The sequence below is a fragment of the Lonchura striata genome, chromosome 1, assembly GCF_046129695.1.
Source record: "Lonchura striata isolate bLonStr1 chromosome 1, bLonStr1.mat, whole genome shotgun sequence".
In the NCBI taxonomy this organism is placed as follows: domain Eukaryota; kingdom Metazoa; phylum Chordata; class Aves; order Passeriformes; family Estrildidae; genus Lonchura; species Lonchura striata.
In genome coordinates this window covers 34,969,277-34,987,683 of record NC_134603.1, presented here as the reverse complement: position 1 = coordinate 34,987,683, position 18,407 = coordinate 34,969,277, and the positions used below count along the sequence as shown (strand labels likewise).

General features: G+C 40.6%; 1 protein-coding gene across 4 annotated transcripts in view; it reads left to right on the top strand.

Moving 5' to 3' along the window:
* The window catches only part of SGK3 (serum/glucocorticoid regulated kinase family member 3), a 56,337-nt gene that overhangs the window by 7,667 nt on the left and 30,263 nt on the right, over positions 1-18,407 (top strand). Inside the window, exon 1 of one of the 4 annotated variants that reach the window (XM_021555603.3) lies at positions 14,297-14,488. The exons of 2 other annotated variants lie outside the window; for them this stretch is intronic. The gene's annotated coding sequence lies outside the window, so the exon portion shown is untranslated. Of the gene's footprint in view, positions 1-14,296; positions 14,489-14,531; positions 14,692-18,407 lie in introns of those variants that run through there. One more of the 4 variants, XM_021555604.3, reaches the window with a different exon arrangement.

The window sequence follows — 18,407 nt, the reverse complement described above, 5'->3', positions numbered from 1 at the left end:
CTAAAAAGGAAAGAGTTCATCTATGGTCCAAGCCAATTAAAAGTAAATTTTGCTGCTTGGATGTTAATTTACACATCCAAGGCAATGTACATTTAAACTAGAAGCTTAACCTCACCAGTTCAGATGAACTTCAGATTTATGACTCATTTAGCTTTGGTCATAGCATCTGGCCGTTTAAGCACATTTTATGTGAATTGACATTAGAAATTCATAAACCGCCTTAAAATGTTGAATCTGTGGAGTACTTCACCAGAATGTGTAAATAATGCCTGTCTCGCAAACACAGCTCTGCAACACAAGCTGGCTCAGATCCTCAGTTAAGATATTCTTATGGTTTATGCCCTCAGCCATTTATCCCCTTGTTTAATTATTTGGGAATAAAACCAGATTTCTGTAGCTTCTCTCATGTATTAAAAGGTATCTTGAATTTCTCTGCAAATGCTTTAATTGTATTTGTTGATATTAGCTGAGATTGTTTATGAATTTTTACACATAAAATGTGGGTTTATTTATAAAGAATGGAAATAGAGGTAGAAGGAGGAATCTCATAACATTTACAGGGTTTTACTCCACAATTAAGCTGCAAACTTGTCAATGTGTGCACAAATCAGTTTACTGTTTTATATAGGAACATCACTTGGAATGACCTGAAAGAAATTTTATCATCAACCACCCAGTCAAATCACGGATAATTATTAAGGGAACCATGCTGGATTTGTGATGTGCACAGAGTAAGAAACAAAACAGTCCTTGAGAAGAAATCTGAAGGGACTGAATATTTCAGAAGCTGCAGAGCATAAGGAACAGAGGACAGCCTTACAGCTCAGAATCTAAACAGGGACACACACAGACATGCACAATTTGACACTTCTTTAGAAAAAGAAAGTTCATGAAATGAAAATATGTTGATATTAGGAAGTGGCAAGGAGAAACTGGAACATTCTTTGTCTTGGTTACTGCTCTATGACTCGGCAGCTGGAAAAGATTGATGACTTGGGTGCTTGGCCCTCTGTTTTGGCTTTGCTGTTTTAATTTATGAGTCAGAAAGTCCCTAGACACAGGTCCTCATTTAAAGAAATGAAAGTAAGAAAAATAAGACAGATTATTAGCAATGTTATATTAAAGCAAATGCAATAGCTAGGTTAAAATATTGTGATAGTTGTTCTAGTGTATTTACAGACCTACCAAAGATGTCCATATGTCACATCAGATGTCAGTTTAAATTGTCAATATGTTGTCTCAAATCAGTCAGTGCCTGGTGTCTAGAGAGTGAGCATTGTCACTCCAGTCATGCTTGTTGCTGCAAAGCATTTAGATCAAAGTAACAGTGGAGGAAAGCACTATTGTTCTGGTCTGCTATGGCTGGTGTGTCCTGCTTTGGTCTCTGCCACATGGATGTCACAGTTGGTCCCTGGATTCCTCTGGCTTGGTTTCAGATGAGTCTCTGTTACAGTAGAAGTTCAGTTCAGGAGCATGCTTTTGGAGTAATCCCTTGTGGTTCACTCTGCTGGGGGATCTTGGGGAACATGAGCTGGATTCCTTTCAGATGAAATAGGATTGGAAGATGTTCTTCCAGCGTGCTCTTGGCACTGAACCAGGCACAGGACCAGGATAAAGCTGGGTTGAAGCAAAACAGACAACCTGCCACGCCAACATGGGTCATGTGGGTGCTGCATCTTCAGCATCAACTGACTTTCTCTGTGTGGATATGCTTTTCTTGTACTGCATTATTTGCTGAGGTGGACATTGAAACAAAAACAGCAGCAAAAGTAGATCCAAGCACCTGGAGCCTGTCTTTTCTCATGACTTCAGGTGCAGCCTCATAAGTCATTGCTTATAAAAGTATAACACACCTCTGAAATTACTCTCCCTGCAAATGGCAGTCTCTTTTTTCATCTTTGTTTTTCCCAGCTTCCTTCCTGTCACCTGACTTCCCTCAGTGACTTTCTCTGTGTTTCTAAACCACTTTTTCCTCCCCTCACTTCTGGTTTGCTACCATGGCATTCTTCAACCATTGCTCCCAGCCATAAGGTCTCAGTCTCAGGTGGTCTCTGCCCCAGAGAGGCAGCCTGTTTTATGAAGAAGTGTTTGCTTTGGCTGTTTGTAAAGCTCCTTCCTGGTGAAATCTCTTCCATTGATTCACTAGCCTTCCGACAGTTTTTCATATTCTTGTCACCCCTCCTCCAGTGCTTATTAACCTGGACTTTTCTGTGCTCATTTTAAGCTCATTAGGACTTGTCTTGAAGAGACAATTCCCTTCTCTTTGAAGTAGTCTTACAAGGTACCAGGCACCTCTCAAATGGGTTCCCCCCACCCCATCCCACACTAGCTTGTCCATCCCACTTTCCCATAAGTCATATTTTCTAGACCTACACATGTAGGACCACCATGTCCTAGGAATTCAGATAAAAACAGAGTGAAGTAGGACTTTTCTGAGTTCAGGACAGCATACTCAGGCTTCCCACTTTTATTTTATATCTCACAGCAATATTTGCTTAGAACAGCATGACATTTGTCTTTGTGCTGTAGTCTGAGGCCTTGTTTCCCATCCTGTATTTCCATATTAGGCATTTGCTGCCCTTGGGCAATATCTTGCATATAATCTGCTACATTTCACTCCATTCTTCCAGACCACTACTTTGTCCTGATGATGATATATTTAACCTTTGTTTCTCACATCCAGAACTAATATTTATTCTTCCTGCTTCTGTAACCCAGTTGTTAAAATATCTCCAGACAGTTTCAAAGCTTTTCTGAAGGGAAGGTGTGACATCTGTGATTCCTATCCTACCTCTCTGGAAGGCTGTCAGAGGAAGTTAGCAATGTGATTTAACAAATCTCTTTTGGCTCTTACTTAGGATTATCTTCCAGGTGCTGCTAATTGATCTGTTTTGGATTGTTTTCCCCAGGAATTTGAAGTTAAACTGACTCACTGGTCTTTAATATTCTTACCTGTTGTTTTTGTTGCTTTGGTTTGTTTACTTGTTTGGTTTTTTTTCCATTGTGCAGATGTGAACACACTTCACTCACATTCTCTGTCTCTCTCCCATTCCTCCTGAAATCTTTCCTGTCATTACTATTATTTATGCCAATCACTGCTTGCATTTGACCTCCGTGGTGAAGACTGATGTCCTAGACATGATGGTCTTCTGGGTGTCATCTCTCATCAGCTTTTCTCTGTGTAGGGCCAGAAGGTTTTTCTTGCTCTTAAGCTATAAACATATTGATAATAAAGATTTCTTTTGTTGCTAGTCTTTTTTTTTTTTTTTTGCATTATAATTCTACCTTAACCATGCTGATTTTCATAACTATGTACTTCTGCAGATTTTATATTTATTGCTAGCAATTTGACTGTGTTTTCACATTCTGTGCCTGTATTGACAAATAAATCTTGTGCTGTTTTTGTTTATTTTTACAGGGCACAAGCACAGATTATCGTGTTGTATTGTTTTGTAGAGGAATTTCTGCTTCTTTCTTGTGTCCCCTCAGCGCCTGTTGTGTTCATATTCTCTTTGCTACATTCTTGGGCTCCCCCACCTCCCATTTAATGACATTTAGTCAACTTTTCTTCTGAACTGGTTGCTTTCCATTTGTCTAGAAACAAATCTAAAGAATCCACTGCCTTTTTTAACTTAAAAAAAAAATAATCTGATTTTGAATAAAAGAAGTTTAAACTTTAACTAAAGTGCTGTCAATTCACAGGTCTTTGCTCCTTATGCCATGTGACTGTTGAGATACCACATGATAGTAGATTCCCGGTTCAGGCTCTTTGGTTTTACTTCTAAGTTGCTAGCTGTTTGATATGTAGATTTGAGATATGAAACAAATAACCCTGGTGCTGGTAGGTGGTTTTTAATGGCTTTGTTGTTGTTTAAACTGATTAGCCCTGTCAGTGCAAATGGCTTGTTTTTGCAAAGCTTCAGATTCTGCCGACTGTCATTGTGCTTGTTGTCTGTCATCTACTATAGTGGCAAACATTAATTTAAAACCTAAGGAGAGTGTATCCTTTCAGACTTACAGAATAACAGAATGGTTTGGATTGGAAGGGACCTTAAAGATCATCTAGTCTCCATTTCTGGTCTGTAAGCTCAGCCCATTTGTGGGATGGTCCAGATTTAGTTTCAGAAGTTGTTGACCCTTTACAAAGGTCAGATGTTGGATCCAGACTCTTCCAACCATGAATTTATTTCCTTGGCTCATTACACCAATGACAGTAGAACATTTTAACTGAACCACTCCATCAGCTTGACATGGGTGACCTCAGCAATTAACTGAAATGCCTCCCCTTCCTGTTTTGAATGGGGAATGTTGTACTGCATTCCACTCCCAAGAGACAACTGAACCTTTGGATGTTCACCCTTGGTAACACCAGTGATGCTAAAGGCTTACCATTGACTTCTTTCTCATCCAGGGTGAGTGGAAAAGGCACCCACCCTGCTGTGGGAAGCCTGTCAGTTTGGCACTTCCTCTGAATTAAAGCTGTGACATGTGCTGCCACACTTGGAAAAGAAAATTATCTGGATAAATTATAAGACAAATTCCACAATTTATGTGTTCAGAAGATACTAACAGTTATTCTCTGTAATAATAGTTTGTTGGTATCCAATTTACTTACTTTTGTAGTAAATTTCTTTCCCCCCCCCCCGCCCCACCCCCCCCCCCAAATTTGTTTGGGGTTTTTGGTTGGGTGGTTTCTTTCTTTACACAAGAAAATCTCAAGATAATAATTATTATTGTAGTTATAAAGAAAAGGAGTGTGAGGTCTGCATGTTTTCCTCTCTCCTTCCAGACACTACAGGAAGTCATGGTCTCCCCTCTCAACTTTCCTGGATCCATGATAAAACAAAACGGAATATAATCCCATGTAAATTAAACAAGTAATCCCAACATATTGTTTTCATACTTCCACAATTCTAGCGGCCATACAAGTATAGTTTGGCTCTTCCTGTCCACCATGGTAGGCATGTTAATGCTTTCAAATTTTCTTTTATGTGAAACGTCAAAAATGTCTTTTTCTTTGGTGTTTGATGTTTTATTTGTTCACTTTTTGTCTCACTCAGCCACTGGTCCTTTCGTTAGTTGATAGAAGTTCTACTGCCTATTGTTTATTCCATGAATTGCTCTGACTTGTGTGACTTGGGACATCCTTCCCATAAACCAGATTTGAAAATGCGGTGCAAGTTTAACTGTGCAGGTTCATGTTATGGTTTAACCCCAGGTGGCAACCAGCCCCTTGCTCACTCTCCCTGTCCTGGTGGGATGCAGAGGAGAACTCGATAAAGGTACAACCCATGGCCTGAGGTGAGAAAAGTTTAAGAATTGAAATGAAGTAATGATAATAATAACAGTGAAAAAAGGAGAAAATTGAAAGAGAAGAATAAAACCCAAGAGAAAGAACAGAATTGTTCACCATGCCCTGATGCCCAACCCATCCCTGAGCAGGGATTGGTGGCTCCTGGCCCATGCCCACAGTTTGTATGCTGAGTATGATGTTCTAATGTATGGAATATCCCTTTGGCCAGTTCAGGTCAGCTGTCCCAGCTGTGATCCCTCCCAGATTCGTGTACACCTGCTCAGTGGCAGAGGATGGGAACCTCAGAAGCCCTTGATGTAGGGTAAACACTGCTTAGCAACAACTAAAACATCAATGTGTTATCAACACTGTTCTCATACTGAACCCAAAACACAACACTATACCAACTAATATAGAAAGAAGATGAACTCTATCCCAGCTGAAACCAGGACAGTTCACAGTGCATGCAATAAAGTGCATATGAAAAACCTAATTTAGCAATTATGCATATAGGAATGCTGGAAATGGGAGTCAGCAGTAGAAACAGCCAACCTCCTTACTGTGAATTAAAAAAAAAATCCTGATTACTTCTTCATTTCTCTTCTCAAAATTAGTCATCATTCCTGTAAGAGTGAGAAATAAACAGTGGTTGTATTTTCTGACTTTGGACTCACTTCTACATCAATCAGGGGAGGTAGATGGATGAAGGATGAAAATGTCCACAATTATCCCAACTTTATTTTAACAGAGGTGTGTGGTGAGGACCCCTTGGCTGGACATTTCCCGGCACCCCAGGCTCCCTAGGGGAGGTGACCGCAGCAGCAGGCAGGGTCTGAGGTCCCCTGAGGTTCTGATGTGGCAACAGCTGCTTTCGGGAAGGCATAAGTTGGTGACAAACAAATCAAAAAAAAGAGCAGCGTAGGCCTGGGAGAACCACAGTTACATAAGGTGAACAATGAAACATTATTTCTCAAGTGGGTATTTTGAAGGGCTGTTACCGCAACACTTTTTAAATAAATGAAAAGTACATTTGAATCGGAAGCAATTTGGTGTAGCAAACTGCTACTGACTCATCCCAGACCTGAGGGGAAACAGAGCTGCTGTGACATGGAGAGATTTTTGAGTGCTTGCATGGGATGTGCTTCAGACCATCCAAGAGGGAGAGATATTAGTACCCTCCTCCAACACTGCTCCTATTAGCATCCACTAGCATGCTGCACATTCCAGTTAGGAGATCCTCATTGCTACTGCAATTGCATGCAAACAGAGGTTGATTGTTGGTAGCTTCTTGAATGTTATACTGATTCCACACCTATCCAATATTTTAATACCAATGCAGTAACAATCTATTTATCAAGAGCTTCAGTGCAGGAGATGTACATCTTGAGTTCTCATGGCTTTAAAAATCTTTTATCTTCTTTCCAGAACAAATTTTTTTCTTCAATTCAAAGATTTATAAAAACATTTAATGAACCAGGTTGACACAAAGATTGCCATGTAATTAGAAAACTAAGACATTTTGCTCTTCTGTGTTCTTGTGCAAACTTAGAATTGTGCTGTCATCTACAGAAGCTACTTTAATTTGTACAGCATTGTTGGAGAAAACTGTAGTTGGAATTAGACTTGCTTTTGATACATCCAAGAGTAGCTTGGATTATGTGCAGAAACATTTTCTTATGAAACATTTCAATAATTTGAACTATGACTTCAAGAAAATACTGTATCTTTAAAATAATCTGATTTTTACTGTTCCTTTTAAAATGGCTGTATGTACATAAAAGCTAAATGTCAGTAGATACAATTTTGTGATAATTTCTCCTACCTAGTAGTGAAGTTCTATGCTGTAACCTACAATATCTTGCCTTCTTCTGTGTGGTCCCTACCCTGCAACACCACAACACCTAACATCAAAAAATTGTTGACCTCAAATATTAAATACTGCCATGTTCCTTTTTAAAGCTGCAAAATGTAACAGTGGTCTTGAATTAGTATTGAGATTAGATGAATTTATTTCATTGTTGCTTATGCTCTATACTTAGATTTACAATATTCCATTACCTGGCTTCTGCTAGATATCCATATTATAAAAAGAAATATAAGTTAAATAAAAAATTAGTTTAGTGGAGTCCAGAAGTTGATCTGTACCTATTTCTTGTTGTATTGGTTTTACCTGGTATAAGAGGACCATATGCATCTTTAAGTAAAATATTGCTGATATATCTTTATATAAATCCTTTCTGAAACTCACTTAAAAGTTCAGACTCAAATGTACCTTCAAACATTGACCCATAGTTCCCAAGACAGAAAACGTGAAAATGAAAATGTTCTTGGAGAACAAAAATCAGACTCTGTAGCTAGTAGATGAATGTACATCTTCTGTGTGTGTTGGGAATAGGGTTATGAATCTGGCAAACCTGGGGAATGACTAGATGAACAAGTAAGCAAATAATAAACTCTTGAAACATTTGTCTTAAATCTGTGTCCTTTTTTGGATTTTAAGATACATCTTCCTGCTTTGGTAAGTTGGGTTTTTTTTTTGGTTTTTTTTTTTTTTTTTATTGTTGCTACCTTTTTTCTACTCTGAAAAAAGCTGGTGCATAACACTGCTTTAGCAGAATTCACATGTCTTTTGCCATAAACAGTTTGTTGGAGGTATTAATAGAATGGCAAAAACAAATCTGGCCTATTCTGTAGATCTTAGGCTGCCTTTAAAATGCTTTTTTTTTTTGGAAAAAGCCTATGAGCCTTTTGTGAGTGGACATACACACTCCAAACCAAAGCCCTTGGTTCAGTTTCTTTTGACTAGAATACCAGTAAATAGCTTGAAAATGCAAACGGGGTCCTTGTGTTCTTGCTCATCTCTACAATTTGAGGAAGAACTCTTGACATTCTGGGTAGACCCCACCTACAAAACATTGTGTGCCAGAGAACTTGTTTACCAAAGCATGTTTGTTCACCCCAGCCTGTATTTGCAATTCTAGCAGAACGTGCTGTAGCTGGGATTCAGAAGGCTGAAATAAGAAACATCCATACAGAATTACCACTTAGAGAGATGTTTTCTTTTTATACTTAGCTTTGGTATACCTTCCTGCACAAATCACTCAGATCTCCTGATCTCACTCAGACTTGACCTATTTTATAGAACTGTATTTATAAATGGAATTCCAAAGAGTCTTTGTTGAGAGCAAAATGCAGGTCATACAGTGCTGTCAGCTGGGAGGGTTTTTTGATAATTTATACTTCATGGGCTGTATTTTATAACTTCAGCTTCACAGTGTTTACCAGTGCAGTAATTTATTACTGTGTTTTATGCAAGTCTGTTGATACTCTCAGAACATGTCAGCATGTACCAATAAGCTGCATATGTGACATGTCAAGCACATGTGTTGCTACATGCCTATAAAGCATCTGGGTATCTTATCCTTTTGTTATCTGTATATTCCCTTTTGTTATCCATGTATTCACCCTTGTAGGACTTGGTGGTGAGCCAGGTCCAATGTGCTTCTTTTGTCTTTGTATTCATGGAACCCATGTAAATCTTTTGTGCTTCCATGTAAGCAAGCTTGAGGCAGTATCCACACTGTGGGTCTCTGAGATCACTGATAACTAAGGTAAACTAGGCTATCAGGAACTCAGCATTCACACTGTTCTTCTTCTGGCAGCTGAACCAGTTTGTGGAGATTTCACTTGGGCACACTTGCAGTGACTGAAGGCAGCTGCAGGGCAAAAGGAGATAGGGGCCATGTGCCCTCTGATAATTGTGCTTCTCCTAAGGACACAGCTATGGTTGGATTATGTCTCCTGGTGGAACCCTGCCTGCTATTGGAGTGATAAGTGAACAGGATGTAAACAGCAGGGTTTCAGTCAGACAGTTCATGTGCACGAATTCACCATTCACTTTAAATGCCTTACATGCTAAGTAATTTTTAGAAACTAATCACTGAAAAAAGTGAAACTAACCTGAGAAAAAGTACTCCATATAGAGTAACAATAATACATTTTGGTGTGTGCATGAGGGAAGTACTTGAAGAGGATGAAATCAGGAATACAGAGATTCATGTATTGAAATTGCAGATATGGTATTTCACTGCCTGATAATTGCTTTTTTACTTTGAAATGTCATTGTTCGTTTATGCTATTGGCAGAATGCTTGCTTGTGTACTAGCATTCCTTTTTAGTATATGCTTCAGTTGATTTAAACCAGTTTTCTTCTGAACTTCTGTGAAGAATTTCTTTGATGTGGTGCTGCTGTCATTTTTCTGGTTCATGTTATACACACTCTGATCATTAAATGATGCAGTGTATTACTTTTTTTCTATAGTTTCCCATCACTTTGATTTGTGGTGTTTGCTATGCTGGGGGAGAGCCCATGTAGTGTTGTTGCAGATCATGCTTTTCATATTCATTAACCTCTGAGCTCCAGGACATTCTTCTTGTAATATTCATGGATCATCATCTTTGTGTCTGGAGTGCTGGAAAACTGGTAGTTCACTATGTCACTATGGATGAAGCCTCCTTTTACTTGCCAAGTTCTTATGCTTTATCAAAAGACAATACTAAATCTTTCAGCTGTGTTTAGGAGGCTTGTGGTAGTTTCTGGTGGGTTGATTAGTTTGCTTGGGAGAAGGGGTTGAAGTATATGTTTGCAATGAATCAATCTTTTAAGTATTCATTTCATTCCTTCAAATTGAAAGACTGTCATACGAAGATATTCTGTAGCTGATCTAGCATACAAAAAGAAAGTAGGGAAAAAACCATTTCCTCTGTGCAGCTCATGTAAAGCTGAACCATTACTCAGACTCCTCTAATAAGCACAGGCATGCAACCATGAAAATGAGTTAAATGAAACCTATCAATATGCATACATTCATTAAGTGTTACAAAACCAGCTTTGGTAAAGAACAGTTACCTGGTGATACTGTTGCTTGCACCTGCATTGTGAGCTTTAAATCTTACCCAGCTGGCATTTCTTCCACTTTTAACTCTCAGGCTTTCAGCTAGTTCACTTTCCCACCCAGTGTCTTCTCTTATTTGATGTTGTCTGTGGTAGCCTGTGTTTTCTGGTAATCTCATGAGCCCAGGGAGCCTAACAGGACACTGTTTTCTCCAGTACACAACTCTTGGGTGCCACAATTTGCAGGGCTGAATGCCAGGTCCCAACTGGCCCGTGCCCAAATCTCTTCTGTTTCTAATCAGATGGCAGGGTGGGAGCATAGCCTAATTAGCTGCCAAACAAGAGGCTGGAAAGCATTGTGAGAGTAACTCATAGAACAGGGCAAGTGCATATCTGTCTTCATACATTTATGGGGTCTTTGTGGCAGCCAGTAGACAATATTTGCCTAGAGTTGCTGTTCCTGTGTCATTGTGAGGCCCATCCATTGCAGCCAAAGGGCCACGTCCTCAGGCTGCTCAGTGCTGTGCAGGTGGGTACAGCCTGCTGGCACTTGGGTTCTTTGATTAAAACAATTGGCACATGTGATGACAACTACAGTGGCCATGAGTTGCTTCCTGAATGAAGTCTGAGCCCAGGGCTAACAATAATTATTTAAAAGATCTCTTCATATCTGTTACTGTATCGTGTTTGGAGGGTTTTAAACAGACACATTTGTTCTAACTGGAGTTAACAGTTGGCAAGATACTGCCACAGAAGTTTTAATTCCAAACACCATCTCATCTTAGTGTTCAAACCTCTTGACTATTTACAGTTTGTTCTGGGGCAAGGAGGTTGTTTTCCTGAGTGTGAGGAGTAGGATACAAAGCTTGGTGTTAACCAAGATAGGATAAGATATTCCTTTGAAGATGCAAGAACTGAAATGGAGAGCTGTGGTGTTAATGTTTGGAGCTGATAGGGAAGTAATGATTTTGTTGCTCAATGACCTGCTGTGTTTTAGAAGTAACTAAAATTCTTGGACTATGCTTGTCAAGCTGTCTGGGCTATGCTTTTTGTGTGAATATTTGAATGTATACAAAAGTTCCATGGTATATTCATATGGAACAGTATTCACTAGCAAAAATCCTGGCTCCATTTAAACAAGTCATCTGTATTCCTGCTTGTCTTTGTCTTAAAATGTTTCTTTATGCTCTGTTTTTGGGTTTTTTGGGTTTGTTTGTTTTTTTTTTTTTCCCGTATAGTTCTCTTGAGGTTATAAAATGAGACTTGATCTTTGGTCAGGGACAATGTTTTCATACTAATTTAAAGACATTTTCAGTAAAAACAGAACTGAATAGTTCATATTGTTGTTACCTGCTCTTCCTGGGCTTGGAGAAACATGTTAAAGGTGCTCTGCATTTCTGTGACCTCTTGCATTTGCAGTGGCTTGAGATGGGTCCTTAATTTCTCTTCTGTTTTCTTGTATTTTCCATGCCCACCACCCAGTCACTGATATTCCTCGAGCAAAGGTTTAAAATAGTTGGGATGGCAGCACACAACATGGATTTGTAACATTTCTTAGAAACAAAGTACTGCAAATCAGTGGAAATGAGATTCTCTCTCTGTGTTACAGCCCAGACAACATAAATGGGGAATGCAAGGGGACAAAAATGTCAGAGTGAATGCTGACCTTTAACTTCACTAAAAGGCAAGCTGAGTTCTGTGTATTTCTCTGTGTGCTATGCAGTTAACCATCAGGTATCCACCCTGACATTAGAGTATTAGCCTTTAAAAGCTCATCAAGCAAATCTGTAAATTACAATTTATTTAAATTTTAGGACCTTAACAGTCTTTTGTATAGTATGATGCACTAGCTAGATGAATATGCTGTGGAATTCATTCAGGCAAATTACAATTTAAGGATATGTACCATGTTGCTAATCTCTAATTTACCTATGCCAGAATAGGGAGAGGAACTGCATAAAATTAACCACTCAACAGCCCAGTCTTCAGAGGGATTTTCAGTGTGAGGAAGGGCAAATAGCTGCTCTTTAGTCAAAGGTTTAGGGTTTAGACTGTGTGGACAGGGAGACAGAGTTAAATTATCTCCAAGTCAGGGTCATCTTCTCACCTTACCTGGGTTGAGGCTATACTGTAAATCAGTCCAATAGCTCTATTTAACTTATGTCTTTACAAGTGAATGATTAACTGAAAACTATCAACCAGACAGAAGCAGAACACTGCTCAACAATTGCTAAGTAAAATAGCTCTTGAATACAGATTACCTGACTAAATTATTTGTCAGTGAGTTATTCTACCTGACTGAAGTTCAGAAGCATTCTGGTCTGGGGCTCACCACAAGAAGACCTAACAAAGCCTTTTTAAACCTCTCCATGAATGCAGAGGCAAATACCTTTCCAGACTGGAAGGAGCAAGAGAAGGCTGTAGCTGCAATGCCAAGTCTCAATCTCTAGCAGTACCTATCCAAAACCACAAAACTCCAAAATCAGGAATGGGCAGGTTAGAATGGGAAAATTCCTCATTTCTTCCTGTGTGTGGACTTTACTGAAGTGGAAGTTTGTGATCCAGTTGACTTGTAGCTTATGTGGACACAGTTACAACACACTAATCCAAACACTGACGTATTTTAAAAACTGCCAGACTGCTTCTCTGATTTGTTTTTGGAGAATGCTTGGATGACTGTCAGTGCCTGACACATGAGTGTAGTATTATGCAGGAATACTTCTGCAGCAGCACTGTCATAATCTCCTGAATTGCTGCTTGCCAGATACTTGCCAATACCTGTGACTGTTGAAATGAGCTGTCATGTCCTGTCAGGCCCAAATACAAGTCTGGTGAAGGCAGGCCTGTAGAAAGTGGGGCTTCTCCATAATCAATAGAACAGCAGGTTCCTCATGACAGCTTGCGGGGTTTTGGGGACACCCGTGTGTTACATTGGTAATACAGCGCAGTGGGCTGCAGTATTTTCACAATTGCTCATTCTTTACATGGCCGTTGAAATCCCAAGAAACATTTCAGGTATTTATAGGGAGGAAGCTAAAATGGCATAGGCTTTTAACTCCTCCTGAGTGTTACCATTTGCATAAGATACTCGTGCCTCTTAAGGCTTCTCTGAATGTTTGAAAGCATAACAGACCCTCAGTACACGAGGCTGTAACTTAATGGGTGTGGTGGTCTTTTCTGTTAAACAGAATCTGTGCTAACTCCTGTTTGTCTCACACTTTTAGATCTCGTTAACAAAATAAAGGAGGGATACTGTAATTAAAGGAGCTTTTTCCCCTCCGCTATAATTTATATTTTTATAACTGTTTTATGGCCTCAATTTGCTCAGGAAAACTTCGCAAGTTACATATAATTTTAAAGACGTCCTGTTGAATTTTAGTGGGTGTATTGAAACTTACCCCTGAAATTTTAGAGGTTGCAGAAATAGTTCCCGAAATAGTGCTAGATCTCATACAAACCTATCTCATTTTCCTTGTGTTATTGCTCCTGCCCATACTCCCCTCCCTTCTCTCAGAAGCAGAGCTGTCATTACAGCGGCTGGTTGGTTTAATGACGGCCTTGCCGGTGGATTGTGGGCACCCCTGGACGCACTGAAGAGTTAAAGTGAAACCCCTCGTGTGCGCAGGGGTGTTTTAAAGTTATTTTTACCAGAGCGTTGCTGTTTTTCCAGAGTTTCTGTGGGGAGCCGCCCAGCAGAAGCAGGAGCATCTCCCTAGGGGTTGAGGAGGGGAGAGGGGACTGAAGCCTTGGGATTAGGGAAGTAAAAACTTGTCCCTAAAACAAAACATGGTTTTAAAAGTTGTTTATTTTAGTGTGGCTATGTAGATACATATGTATATATAGGGCGGGAGGGGGAGAGGATCGCCCGTCCCACAGCCCGGGGCGAGCCGGGCTCTGGGCTCCGCGGAGGGCTGCGCGGGCGGGCGGGCAGCCTGGCGCCGCGGCAGGGGAGGGGCGGCAGGCAGGGAAGGACGGAGGGAGGGAGGGGAGGAGAGAAGGAGGAGGAGGGAGAGAAGAAGGAGGAGGAGGGAGGGAGGGAGGGAGGGAAAGAGGGCGGCCGCCCTCCGCGCCCGGGCGGAGCCGCCTTTCCCTTTCCCTGGCCGCCGAGCCCCGGGCGCGCTGTGCTGCGGGGGCGGGCGATGGCCGCGCCGGGCAGCGGCGGGCGCTGCGCCGGGAACCGGAGGAGCGCCTCAGCTTCCTAGAAGTCGAGGAGCCCAGAAATAGTTGCTGGGGTGAAGGCGAGAGAAGCTTGGTTTCGTTCCCGAGGTCCTCGCGGCGCGGTGAAGCCGGTGGCTGCGCCGGTGAGGAGGAGGAGGAGGAGGAAGGGGAAGGGCGGCAGGAGCAGGAGCAGTGGGTGCGGGTCCGCGGTACCGGCGAGGGGACCGGCGCGGCCTCTGCGCGGTCGCTCTCGTTCTTCTCCGGGTGGTTCGCAGCCAGGACGTGCTGCTGTTTCGGAAGAGCAGCACTGAAGCATCTTAGGCAACGCTGGTTTGTCGAGATTCAGGTACCCTTGAGGAATTTAATTTTGTGGCGGTTAATTAAAAGGCTGTTGTGAAGTATTACGGCTAAAGCTCTTTTGACAGGTTGTACTTTTTTGTGTGTGTGTATATGTGTGTGTTTATGTGAGTTTTCCTCCTCTAGCAGCTCATAAAGGTGTAACTGCTGCTTCTGAACGTGCAGTAGTTTTTTAGGATGGAATGCGCCTTTCTTATTCCCCACTAAACTTAGGATGCGTTGTTATGGGGGTAGTGTATTTCATCACAGCACAGAAGTGTCACCTGAATGCCCTTATGGTTCTTCCTGCACTGAAGATTTCTGTCAATATTGCTTGCTGCAGTGTCCTTGTAGCTCAGGTTTGTTTATAACTTCTTTCAGACATTCCAAGTGGTTTTATAGACACACACAGAATGAGACTGTATTTTTAAGGGTTGATGGTATTCTATTTTGGATTCTCCTAACATTAGTGTTGTTTCAGCCTCAGTGTCTAAATATAGTTCTAACCTTTTTTTTTTTCCTTCACCTGCACATCAGTCTCTTCAATAACTGTAATATGAACTAATGGTAAAAACAGAAGGTGCATATGGAGGAGTATTTTCCTGAAGGCTTTAAGATACTTTAAATTTCAGGGAAAATTGTTCTAGCTTTTGGAAAGCATTTTGGAAAGTTCATTGTTGTTAAGGTAGTCTCCATCCGTGATATTTCTTATAACATAAAGCTGGAAAACTGACCTATTTCTTAAAAGATACTTTGAGATCCTTGTTTAGATCAGAAATGCAGCACAATTGACTTGCCCGTGTCAGTGAGAAGTACTGATTATTTTAAAAACCTTGCCAAAGCTGAAGAGGTAGGCACTAGGGGTTACATGATAATGTAACATAATAATAATAACAACAACATAATGTGTTAAAATTGCTTTCCAGCCTCAAATTCCCACCTGTGATGTAAATTACAACCTCACCACATCTGACGCTGTTGCACCAAATTCTGTTTTCTGTACATAAGCCACTACTCTGTGAATCCTTATGAACTGAACCTACTCATTCTCTGTGCAGTACAGAAATATGTGAGAGTTCAGTATATGCTCTCACCTGTGGGAGTCTGTAAACTGTACCTGAAGAATGGATGTAGAATACTTGCTGTGGTTGCATTGACGTAACATGATGAATCAACTGGTGGTGAACTGGACATGCAGTTTGTATATTGCTAAAGGCTCTTTCTCCTGCTTGCTTTTTATATTCCAGTGTTTTAAGTTGTTGCCTTTTCATTATCTAATAGCTTTATGATTCTAGGCAGCCAACAATTATGTAAAGCACAGACTTTGAAAAGTGTGATTTCTGGATTGTGGCCTGTGATTTAGATTTGTATATTTAATTATGTTATTATCCAGCTATATTCTGTTATATGGATTTTACCCTTTTGCTGATTACAGTACATAAAATCCTGGAATGCTTTTCATGTTCAATGCATTAGCAGTAATGTCCATCTTAAACAGACTGGAATTCTGTATTTATGTAGTGAAACCAAGGGAGAACAGTTGGTGACTTCTGTTGAAGGTCATGTAAGAGCATGTCCAGTATATCTGGAATTGAAATGTGGTGTTCTCTCGTTTAATTTTCATCCAGAGGGGTAAAATGAGGCTGGATTTGCTTGCTTGGTGTTTACTGAAGTCTGACTGCCCTCTTATGTAGAGCTGACTATGTTGCAGGTGGCTGCTGTCAGCTGTCTGTAAGAGCTCTTCAAAGTAGTTTATGGTGCTGTTGCTGCAACTCCTGAGCTGTGCTGTCCATAGGCATATACATTTAAAATTTAATTGGACCTGGTGTATAGGCAGACTGAGAAAGCACACCAAGAAATGTGCAGGTAGCAAGTGGAATGCAAACGGGATTTTTTAAATATACTCTGTTGTTTGTGTAAGTTGTACTGTCTGAGACACAATAGCAATCCTTATGGATACTATGGACACAGGCTAAAGTTGAAATTATTATGGAGATGTGTTCAGGATTAAAAGACAACTGCGTCTTACTGGCAGTATTTGTTCTGAAGACCTGTTTTATTAATCAAGGTCTCCTTACCACAGTAGTGAACCTGTGTTCTGTCATGTAGTAAATATGAATGCAAATAGGTCTAATCCAAGCCACAAATCTTGTTATATGCCAGTTAAGAGTAATTTACTGGAGTTTCTTTTGGGAGGTGGGGCAGAAGGGATATTCTTGGGTGCAGTATAGTCGTGGGAAGGTAATGTTTGCCTGACTTCTCCAAAGTAAATTTGATAGAGACAAAAAGAGGGTAATTACTTATTTCATTCCTTTGGTTGCATTTTCACTTCACTTGCAGTCCTTTCCTCCAAGTAAAAAGATTCAGTTGAATTGGACTTTGCCCATGTTGCTGCAGAGGAGTGGTGCTACTAGAAATTTTTAAAACTGCTAGGTAGTGGGTGGATGTGTAAACAGGGAGCAGGCTTTTTCCTTTATACTAGTGGCTGAATTCTCAACTTTCTCAAATTGTACTTAGAAGAGAGCATGGAGAAAAGCCAGGGATTGACTGGAGTATTTTGGTTAGTGCTCTGTTTTTTTAATTCAGGTGAAGTCTCATTAGAGGTCTACCCTGGTGTCTAGTGTTACTGTATTAAAAATTGTATAGTAGTGTGATATTTAAAAGGATGTATTGTGAATGAAACCTGTTTTCCTCCAGAACCTTGTTATTGAACAGTTTCTCATCATCCCTCTCTCTTTAGAGATTAGCAATCTGTGTTTTCCTTTTGACTTTTTATGAAGTATTTGACTTCATGTTCAGTTCCCTCATCCTGTATTTCTGTTGCACTGGATTCTGACTATCTTGTCTCCCATTTCCTGTGTGTCAGCTGGCTGTCTGGTAACAAGAATGGGACACTATTTCTTCATAGAGAGGTTGAGAAAAAGTTGACTTTCTGGGTTTTCTACAAGATTGTGTAAGGCCCAGTGATATGTTGAGCCATTATCAGTGCATTTGTGGAGAAGACTGAGGAAGTGATGAAAAGCATGCCAAAGTTGATACTTTCTCTAAAATTAGAAGAAATAGGTTAGTGTTTATAGCGAAGAATAGAAGTGCCTCCTGTGCCTTGCTTTCAGTTTCTTTATATGCATGTTCCCTCTGTAATTGGAGTCACAGCAGCTGCTTTAATGATAGCTCAGTCCCAAATGAAGTCCTTCAGGGCAGATGGTTAGTGTCCAGAGGAGTGCCTATATGCTGTTCCAATGGATATGGATCCTGGTGATTCCTCCAAACGTGCTTGCAGGGAGAGTCTTTTGGTGGTTTTCTCTGTTCATGTCTCTGCTTTACTGCAGGCAAGGGTCAGCCTGAAAATTGATGTTGTTGTGGCTTCCTGCAGGAAACAGTGAAAATACTGCTGGCTTTTTGACAGCCCTCATGGAGAGAATGGACAGTGTAACTGTTGACAGGCTTGAAACTGTGCCAGGAGGACTGGTGACTTCTGATCTACGATAACTTTTTCTGTGCTTTCTCCTGTTCCAGGCCTCCATAAGCCTCCATAAGTTTTAGCTGTTTCTGGACAACACTGGTCTCAGCATTAATCTGTCTTACAAGTTATCTGCATTACCTATGTCTTTCACTGGTGGCCAAGTTTGATTTGAGGAGACTTACTTTGGTATGTGGTTTTCTGAATTCCCTTCCCCTTTGGTCTGTTATCAAAGTTGAGCCAAGGGGCTGCTCATTTTTAGTTCC